The sequence below is a fragment of the Suncus etruscus genome, chromosome 2 (genome assembly GCF_024139225.1).
Source record: "Suncus etruscus isolate mSunEtr1 chromosome 2, mSunEtr1.pri.cur, whole genome shotgun sequence".
Taxonomy (NCBI): Eukaryota; Metazoa; Chordata; class Mammalia; order Eulipotyphla; family Soricidae; genus Suncus; species Suncus etruscus.
The window spans coordinates 60470337-60481801 of record NC_064849.1 but is presented as its reverse complement, the minus strand read 5'-3'; the positions used below and the strand labels follow the sequence as shown (position 1 = coordinate 60481801).

At 32.4% G+C, this 11465-nt stretch overlaps 1 non-coding gene across 1 annotated transcript; it reads left to right on the top strand.

Annotated features, from left to right (window-relative positions):
• The first annotated feature begins 8382 nt into the window (after window positions 1–8382).
• LOC126002679 (U1 spliceosomal RNA) lies at window positions 8383–8546 on the top strand. The gene has a single exon (XR_007493355.1). It is a non-coding gene; the product is annotated as a U1 spliceosomal RNA (small nuclear RNA).
• The last annotated feature ends 2919 nt before the right edge of the window (window positions 8547–11465 follow it).

Below are 11465 nucleotides of genomic sequence, written 5' to 3'. Positions count from 1 at the left end.
GATTAAAACTCTATAAAATAATCTAAGTTGGGGACGGAGAGATAGCACAGCGGTGAGTTTGCCTTGCATGCAGCAGAACCAGGACCAAAGGTGCTTGGTTTGAATCCCGGCGTCGCATATGGTCCCCCGTGCCTGCCAGGAGCTATTTCTGAGCAGATAACCAGGAGTAATCCCTGAGCAATGCCGGGTGTAGCCCAAAAACTAATAATAATAATAATAATAATAATAATAAATCTAAGTTTTAAAATTTGTATCCATTTGAATTTGGAATCTACTGTTAATTTTTTTTAACTCTGTGAACATTATAAGCCTTTAAAACTTCTCTAGACTTTTTTTCTGTACTTTCAAAATAAAGTAAAACAATATTATGCAGTATATATAATAGAGGATATATTTTCACAAGACACCATACAATATGTCTTCAGAAATGCTATTTAAGGTGAACTTATAGATAATTTTAAAACATGTTCCATGTTTTAGTTTAAACAAAAATGATTAATAATATGCTAAGAGGACAAATATAATTCAAATAAATAAAATTATTAACCAAAGTAATAGTATTCTAGTTTATAATGTAAAAAAATCCTTCTCTGGAGAATCCACAACTTTATTTGCTATAATTTTCTCTAACTTAACTAGTCCTTATGCTTTTTATTCTTACATGTAGTACACTGTAATATGCCAAATGTCTTTTTGGGGAATACATTTTTTTAATTTCTTTTGAGCTGAAGAAAGCAATGTGAAACAAACCTAATAAATAATAAGAAGCTTTAACATATTTAAAGGATATATGGAACACTATAATATTAAATTTTTTATTGATTGGGTAATAGGAATAGAGAGAAAATTAATTCCCAGAAATGATTAACACAATTTTGTTAACTAGTGAAATAAATGATTTCTGAGTCTGAGATGATAAGAGAAATCCAAATAAGAACTCAGAGGCAAATTAATATTAGGACATCAGTAGAGATGAGGATAAAAGAAATTTGAATCAAAATTTTAAATTTATTTGCATTTCTTTTGGTATGTAAAACAATACTATACAGTCACGGCATCCAGTTTTTAACATATTTGGAACAAAATTAAAAGCAGTTCAAAAGCAACTTTTTAAAATTGCCTTTTGGGTCACACACAGTGTTGCTCAGGGTACTGTGCTAGACATCAAACCCAGGCAACCTAAATTGTACTTCAATGTACCAGTCCTTGAGGAATATCAGGAAGAGAATTGTAAAAGACAAAAACCTTTCACACACAATAAAAACACTTTAAGATGATCTGTACATTTCTCATTAACCCTTTTGCTTACCAGAAGGAGGAATATAATATAATCAAAATGCTTATAAAACAAAAATACTTCCAAAGAAGAATAGTTATTCATAATTTAAGTAAAGTTATTGATAATTTAAAAGAGATATAATAGCTAAAAATTTGTATCACTACTAAAGTATTTTTAACTTTTAAAGTGATTTATGAAGCTGAAATGAAAGTGGAAAGAAACTTGTGAAAATGTTAATATTAGGGGCCGGGCGGTGGCGCTAAAGGTAAGGTGCCTGCTTTGCCTGCGCTAGCCTTGGACGGACCGCGGTTCGATCCCCCGGTGTCCCATATGGTCCCCCAAGCCAGGAGCAACTTCTGAGCACATAGCCAGGAGTAACCCCTGAGCGTTACCGGGTGTGGCCCAAAAACCAAAAAAAAAAAAAAAAAAAAAAGAAAATGTTAATATTATTTATAAAGCTAGTATGAATGTAAAAGACAGAAGTATATCATTAGAATGTAATTTAAAACTTGAGGATAATACTAAAAATGTAGTTCTTTAGTAAGTATTTAAGCTTAATGTATTATCATATAAAATTAAATCATAAAAGTTAATAAATATAAACTTCATGTTAAACACAAATCAAACATTGTAATACATATAGAAAATTTGTATAGTTATTCCACTAAATCATAAAAACAAAAAGTAGTAAAATGAGAGAAGAAAATATCAAAACATATAACTAACAAAATGGTAATTGGATGATGGTTCTACCTTTAACAATTTTATATAGATATTTTTTGAGTTAGATATTCTGCCTTTGTGAAATGATTAATCATTTACATATGTAAACTGACTAGAAGTTTTAATAACTATAATTTTATAAAGTCAATTGTGTGTCATGGCTATCAAATAATAGCTAATGTATTATTGAGTTTTACTAATAGAAATACAATATTCAGGAGAAAATAGTCTGTTTTTGCATTAATTAAATATCATATAGAATATAGTTTTCTATGCTCAATATTATATTGAAAATAGCGTTGACAGTAGATAAATAAATTCTTGATAGTAAACAATTTTGAAAATATGTCAAAAGAAGACGTTCTAAATAATTAAAATACCCATTTTAGTAAATAAGTATTAAATGTCTACATAAATGTGATGAATTGGCATTGTAGAAGAGCAATTATACTCAAGTGAATGTAATAATAGAGAAGGCTTCATCTTAGTTTAAGGAAAATTTTCCTAATAATTACAATAGCCTAGCATTTGAATGAATTTTGTTTTAAGATAATTGTGAGAAAACTCTTACTGGATGCATCTAAATAAACATCTTATATATGTAAATATAAATAATAATTGATACTACTAATAATTTAAGTTTGATTTATTTACCTAGATCACAAGATTATTGCTATATTTTTATTTTGTAGTTTTGTAGAAGTTGAACTTGCTTGGAGTGCTAAGCACAAACATTGTACTTAATGGGTTAAATAATTTTCATTAATATATCTTATGTAGATGATATTAAAAATTATATCTGGGCCCGGAGAGATAGCACAGTGGTGTTTGCCTTGCAATCAGCCGATCCAGGACCTAAGGTGGTTGATTCGAATCCCGGTGTCCCATATGGTCCCCCGTGCCTGCCAGGAGCTATTTCTGAGTAGACAGCCAGGAGTAACCCCTGAGCACCACCAGGTGTGGCCCAAAAACAAACAAAAATAAATTATATCAAAGTCATATAATTTGGTTGACAAAAACCAAGATTATTTTAAAAAATCAGATAATGTGAACAGAAATGTTACCAGACATACCTCCTGTCAGATTAGAGATACAGTACCAGAATTTAGTTGTTTCGTTTACATGAAGCACACAGCAGTTCAATTCCCAGTAATTCATGAGGTTTCCAGAGCACAGCTAATATGTCTAAAAACAAATGAATGTAGATCATTACAATAAACCATGGAGTTATAAAGAAAGTTATATAATGTCAAGAGACTACAAGTATTGGAGAGAAAAGGTGGGGTTTTAGAACAAACACCACGAAAATAAAAATAAGTCCTAACTAATTAAGAAATATAAACAGAAAAACATGTGACTCAGTTATTTCACAATTAGATATTAACCTAAAAATACAAAAAAAATTGATGGGATATATATATATAATATTTATTAATTCTTTTACATTTTTATAATAGTCAAGAGCTAGAAGCAAACAGACTACATGTCCATTGGCAAATGGGTAAGATAAACATATGAACACAATGGAATACTACTTCATTCTAAAACAAAGATATTCTTCTATTTACAACAGTATGGTATCCCTACAAAACATTACACTTAATGAAATATATAAAACAGAAGACATAGCCTGCATGATTTCATTCATATGTGCTATGTTAAAATAGAAGCTAAAACCATAGTAACAAAAATAAACTTTAAAAGTATATATTAAGCATACAACATCCTTATTGGGGAAAACTAAACTTAAAATAGTACATATATAGATTTTTAAATGCATACATATTAAGCATATAATTACTTAATCCAAGTTGACTTTAAAAAGATATATTAAAATAGAAATATTCGTGATTGCCATCAAACATCATTGCAAGGGGCGGCATCCTGATCATAAGATGTGGCTTTTGAGACCGACTCCCCCAAAAGTCTCTCTAGAAGCTGTGTGATGCCCAAGGAGGGTGGAGCCAGATGAACCTGGCTACTCTGCTTTGTTTCACAGCTGCACAGATCTTGTAGCCCATGAACCCACCATAACACTTAGGAAAAAAACAACACAGCAAGCACCACAATGAGGAAAACAATGCAGACCAACACCAGGCATAGAGAATGAAGATGACAGCTCTGATGACCTGAAAAGTGTCAACCACCTAGTTATCATCTCAGATAAAAAGTTTAGAGAAGAAATATGAAGGATGTTCATAGAACTCAAAAAAAAAAAAAAGATCTAGCTGAACGGACCACAAATAAGAATGAAGAGAATATGCAGATAGAAATAAGAAAACTCCAAACTGAAATAACAGGTCTGAAAAATTCAGTAGACCAAATGAAAACCTCCACTCTGCCACTTCAACAGAGTAACAGCAGCATAGGATAGAATCAATGAGACAGAAGATGAAATGCATACAACAGAAGAGACTGCAAAAGAGCCTTAAAGCAAAGGATGAGACAATAGAAAAGTACTCAAAGTATGTGAACAGATGAAAAATAGAATTTTTTGGGAAACTCAATAGAAAAAAACATAAGAATCATTGTAGTCCCAAAGACCCAGGAAGAAAAACCTCAGGAAGAATCATTCATTCCCAGAAAACTGGAAAAATATTCCTCTCCAACGCACATTGATCATTCTCCAGGATAGACCACAAACTGACCCATAAGACAAATCTCCATAAAATTAGAGTATGGATATTGTCTAAACTAAGTTCTCATAGCACAAGGCACTGAAATAAGAAGTGAACTACGGGGGCCGGGCGGTGGCGCTAAAGGTAAGGTGCCTGCCTTGCCTGCGCTAGCCTTGGACGGACCGCGGTTCCATCCCCCGGTGTCCCATATGGTCCCCCAAGCCAGGAGCAACTTCTGAGCGCATAGCCAGGAGTAACCCCTGAGCGTTACCGGGTGTGGCCCAAAAACCAAAAAAAAAAAAAAAAAAAAAAAGAAGTGAACTACAAAAGAAGGTAGAAAGAAAACGTTAACAAATGGAAACTAGGGGTGGGGAAAAACAGACAAACAAATGGAAAATAAACAGCTCACTTCTGAACAACCTGTGGCCAGAGATGAAATGAAAATGAATTCAAAACATTCCTGGAAACAAATTACCATGAAGACACAAATTTTCAGAATTTATGGAACACAGCAAAAACAGTACTGAGAAGAAAATCTATAGCTTTGCAAGCACACATCAGGAAGAAAAAGAAGCCTATATAAATTGCTGCATGACACAGCTTATAAAATTGGAAAGTGATCAACCAAAGGAACCAAAAAATAGGTAGGCAGAAGGAAATTATAAAGCTTAGAGCAGATATCAATCAAGTGGAAATCCAAAAACAAAACAAAACCCCAAAAGATCAACAAAAGCAAAAGTTGTTTATTTTAAAAAAATAAACAAGATTGATAATCCACTACAAAACTCACAAGAGAGGGAAACTTAATAAACCGAATTAGAAATGAAAAGGGTGATATCACTACAGATACTACAAAGATTGAAAGAATAATAAGTGACTACTTTGAGAAACTCTATGCCATGAAACACGAGAACCTGGAAGAAATGGATACATTCTTGGACTCTTATAATCTTCCATGGTAAAAACATGATTATCTAACATATCTAAACAACCCCATCACTACAGAGGAAATTAGAAGTCTTCCCAAAAACAAAAGCTCAGGCTCAGATGGATTCACTAACTTATTCTTTGAAAACTTTCAAGACAAACTACTACCAATTATTTTCAGGCTCTTTTGTGAAATTGAAGAAACAAAAATATTCCAAATAGTTTTTATGAAGCTTACATCACCTGATACCAAACCAGGCAGGGATGATGCAAAAGAAAAAAATGCAAAGCAAAGCAAAGCAAAGAAAAGGAAAGGAAAGGAAAGAAAACTACAGACCAATATCCCTGATGAAAACAGGAGCAAAGATCCTCAACAAAATCCTGCATAAGATCCAAACATTCAAGAAGGTTATACACCCTGGACCAAGTAGGTCTCATCGCAGGAATGCAAGGATGTTTAACATACATATAAATCGCCATAATACGCCATATCAACAAAAAGAAAACTAAAAACCATATGATCATATCAATGAATGCAGAGAAAGCATTCAGTAAGTTTCAACACCCATTCTTGATAAGAACTCTAATCAAGATGGGAATGGGAGGAACTTTTCTCAATATAGTCAAGGCCATCTATCACAAGCCAATGGCAAATATTATTCTCTATGATAGTGATAAACGGAAAGCCTTTCCTCTAAAATCTGGTACAAGACAAGGCTTCCCCTCTTTCACCATCCAATTCAACATACTGCTGGAAGTTCTTTCCATGGATATTAGGCAAGAAAAAGATATCAAGGGCATCCAGAAAGGAAAGGAAGAAGTTAAGCTCTCACTGTTTGCAGTTGACATGATTCTATATTTAGAAAACCATAAAGACTCTACCGAATAGCTTCTAGAAACAATAAATTCATATAGCAAAGTGGCAGACTACAAAATTAACACTCAAAAATCAATGATCTTATACACCATTAATGATAGAGAAGAAATGGACATTAAAAAAAACACTCATATTAGTGTGACACAACTTCAAATATCTTGAAGTCAACTTAACTAAAGAAGTGAAGTACCTATACAAATAAAGCTACAAAACCCTGCTTCAAAAAAAATAAAAGAGGACACAGGGAAATGGAGACACATACCCTGCTCATTGATTGGGATGATTAATATCATTAAAATGGCAATACTCCCAAAAGCATTGTACAGATTTAATGAAATCCCTTTAAGGATACCCATGACATTCTTCAAAGAAGATCAAACACTCCTAAAATTTATTTGAAATAATAAATCCCCACGAATATTTAGAGAAACCTTCAGGAAAAAGAATATGGGAGGCCTCACTTTCTCCAACTTTAAATTGTATTACAAAGCAAGTCATTAAGATACCATAGTGTTGGAATAAAGACAGACTTGCAAATCAATGGAATAGACTTATGTAATTAGAGAATGTTCCCCAGACATACAATCTATTAATGTTTGAAAAAGGAGCTATAAATGCAAAATGGAGTAAGAAAATGCTCTTACCAAGTGGTCAGTCACATGCAAAAAACCAAACTCAGACCTCCATCTAACACCATGCACAAAGGTCAAATTCAAATGGATTACAGACCTTGATAGAAACCCAAAACCATATATTATATAGAAAAACATGTATGTAAAACACTCCATGAAATTGAGACTAAAGGCATCTTCAGGAGAAAACATCACTCTCCAAACAAGTGGAAGCCGAGATAAACAGTTGGGATTATATTAAACTGAGAAGATTCTAAACCTCAAAGGAAATAGTGACTAGCCACCCACAAAACTATTCACTCAATTCCCATTTGATAAGGAGCTAACATCTAAGTTATATAAGGTATTGATGAACTTAACGAGAAAAACACAACTAATCCCACCAAAAAATGGGGAGAAGAAATGAACAGACACTTTGAAAAAATACAGATGACCAAAAGGCAAAAATGCTCTACATTACTAATCATCAGGGAAATACAAAACAAAACAACAATGAGGTACCATCTCATGCCACAGATACTGGCACACATAACAAAGAACAAGAACAATTAGTGCTGGCGAGGGTGTGTATAAAAAGAAACTCTCATTAACTGCTGATAGGAATGCCATCTAGTTCAGTCTTTATGGTAAACATTATGGAGATTTTTCAAAAAACTGGAAATTAAGTTCCCATTTGATCCAGCTGTATCATTACTAGTGATGCACCCTATGAACACAATACAAATATGTTTTCTGCAAACTTATATTTATAATATATTTATTTACAATAATATGTAAATATATTTATAATATCCAGAATCTGCAAAAAACCTAGATGCCAAACAACAGATGGATGGCTTAAGAAACTGTGGTACATATACACAATGTAATATTATTCAGCCCTCAAGAAAAATGAAATTATAAAATTTTCCTATCATGTATATACATGGAAACTTTTTTGCTGAGTCAAATAAGTCAGAAGGAGAGAAATAAATACAGAATAGTCTCACTCAACTATGGGTTCTAAAAAAAATAAAAGACATTAATAATGCCCAGAGAAAATAGAGATGAGGGCTGGAAAGACTTGCTCTCAATATCAATCTCACCACAATGAGTGATGAGTGCAATTAGAGAAATAACTACACTCACAACTATCATGACAATGTTAATAAGCAAGAGAAGTAGAATGTCTATCTTGAATACAAGCAGGGGCTGGGATTTGGAGGGAGATGGGGGAATATTTGGTGGAAATGTTGTATTGATCATGGGAGGTGTTCTTTTTTTTTTATGACTGAAATCCAACTACAATCATGTTTGTAATCATGCTTCTTAAAGAAACATATTATTATACTTACCTGGCAGGGGAGATACCATGATCATAAAGGTAGTTTTCCTAGGGTGAGGCTTATCCTTTGCACTCCAGATGTGCTGATCCCTGTGATTTCCCCAAATGTGGGAAACTCGACTGCATAATTTGTTGTAGTGGGGGACTGCATTCGTGCTCTCTCCTAACAAAAAAAAAGAAAAAAGAAAAAGAAACATTATTTTTAAAAAATGCTTCAAAAATGCTTCAATTTAATTATTAACTACCAGTATTTGGAAGCACAATAGAGTTAGAATCAGATGAGCAGATATGTGTGGAGCAAAGGAAATAAAAGATACGTTCTTTAGTATATAAAATTTTAGTATCATGAAATTTTCCTATAATAGATGGACATGAAAACTATTATGCTGAATGAAATAAATCAGAAGGAGAAAGATAGACACAGGATAATTTCAGTCATCTGTGAGATTTAAGAAAAATAGAGGACAGTATTTAGTAATAATATTCAGAGACAATAGACAATGAAGATGAAGTTTGAATTGACTTGCCCATTATAAAGAAACTTACCACAAAGATTGGTGAGCGCAGTTAGAGAAATAACTACACCAACAACTATCATAATAATGATAGTGAGATATATACAATGCCTGACTCCAAGTCAGACAGAGGGAAGAAAAGGAGGGATATGGGGGTTATTGGTGGTAGGAATGCTGCACTAGTGAAGAGGGGTGTATTTTTATGACTGAAACACAGCTACAAACATGTTTGTAATCATGATTCTTAAATAAAGATACTTTATTTTTAATATTTTTATTTAAACACCTTGGTTGCAAACATGATTGTGGTTGGGTTTCAGTCATATAAGAAAATAAAGATATTATTAATAAAATAAAATAGCAATATTCACAATTACTTTTCTACTCTATGCAACTATGCATGCATTATTGTAAGAGATGATGAAGAGTGATTGAAATATTTACAGGAGAACTAAAACTTTATTTTTCTTTTAGTTTTGGGATACACCCAGCAGTGCATAGAGCTTACTCCTGGCAAGGCTTGAGGGAACATATGTGCTTCCAGAAATAGGACATGTTCATCAGTTTAAGGCAAGCATCCTACTCACAGTTGTACCTCTTGCCCCTAATAGCTCTATTTAAAAATAACTTACCAAAATAAAGAACTTTTCTATATTTCAGCCTCCCAAATTTATTGCAAAGAAAATTGCAAGTATTTTATGTAACAATTTATAATAAAAAACTTAAAAATTAGAATATTTTCTAGAGTTAAATAGCTTGCTTCTAGTTCTTGACTATTGTAAAAATGTAAAATAATCGATAAATATTTAGATATATCTATTTCATCAAATTTCTTTTTGTATTCTTAGGTTAAATCATGAGGTGAAACTAATGCTTGCTGATGAAATTAATGATGTGAGCAATACTTAAAGGAGAGAGTGGTATCAGCAAAACAAATAATTTCATAGTATAGGAAATAAAGTTAAAATATAAAGGCTGTAAACAAATTATTTTAATTAGAATTTCCGAAAAAAATTTACAGAGATTATATCCATTCAAAACGTATATATAGGTTAATTGTATGGTGAAAGGTAGACCTGGGACTATAAGTGATAACGTAAAAGTCATCTATATAGATGTTGTTATTTAATGAAATAAACCTAAACCTAAAACATATGTACTATAATGCAGTTTTACTTTATTTAAAACTACTGAGAACTAAAGTTTTTTTATTGTTTGTTTGTTTTTTTGGCCACACCTGATGACACTCAGGGATTACTCCTGGCTATGCACTCAGAAATCGTGCTTGGAGTCCATTGTAGGCTAGTGCACGCAAGGCAGACGCCTTACCACTTGTGCCACCGCTCCAACCACGAAAACTAAAATTTTAAAATTAAAAATACATTCAGAATATAAGAATGTCCCCCAAATCACTAATTAAGACCATTAATTCAGAACTGATAAGGAAAAATCTATAAACAATTCACAAGTAAAGATATATAAATGTAAGTCATTAACAAAACACACAATATTAATTGCCAGAGAAATGTAAGCTAGGAGCACATAGACATGGTCTCACCACACAATGATAATCATAATAAGAAGTTCTAAAAGGAATATTTTGAATGATGATTTAATATTATTCCTATGTTTAAATTGCAAAGTATAAAACACTTTTAAAATTATTTGTTTTCAATGTTGCAGTGACATAATAATCTAATGCACACCTCTTTGTTAGATTAATAATCAAAGTTTATTTACCAGGTGATTTGAAAAAATTAGCATAAAATTAATTGTTCTTCAAGCACATGATGAGTGCAAGCACCACCTGATGTGGTCCCAAATAAAAACAATCATTTATATTCTTATCATGAAAATTTAGTAAAATAATAAATAAATTACATTATAAAATTTAAAATATGTGATTAAACTATTAAGAGTACAATAAATATTTATGAAATAGTTAAAATACAACAGAGGAAGAAGAAAACTTAACCATCTGATTCATGTATATCAATTTGGCTAAATCAATTTCATAATATCATTAATATGGACACAATGCTGCATAGTTCAAGAAGTAAATTTGGCGCATATGACAAAGAATGAGAACAAGCAGTGTTGGCGGGGATGTGGAGAGAAAAGAACTCATCCACTGCTGGTGGGAATGCGGTCTATAGAAAGCAATATGGAGATTCCTCCAAAAACTGGAAATCGAGGTCCCATACGACCCAGCTATACCACTCCTAGGAATATACCCTAGGAACACAAAAGTACAATACATAAATCCCTTCCTTACACCTATATTCATTGCAGCACTATTTACCATAGCAAGACTCTGGAAACAGCCAAGATACCCTTCAACAGATGAATGGCTAAAGAAACTGTGGTACATATACACAATGGAATATTATGCAGCTGTCAGGAGAGATTAAGTCATGAAAGTTTCCTATACATGGATGTACCTGGCATCTATTATTCTGAGTGAAATAAGTCAGAGAGAGTGAGAAAGATGCAGAAATGGTCTCACTCATCTAAGGGTTTTAAGAAAAATGAAAGACAGTCTTGCAATAACAATTTTCAAACAAAAAGAG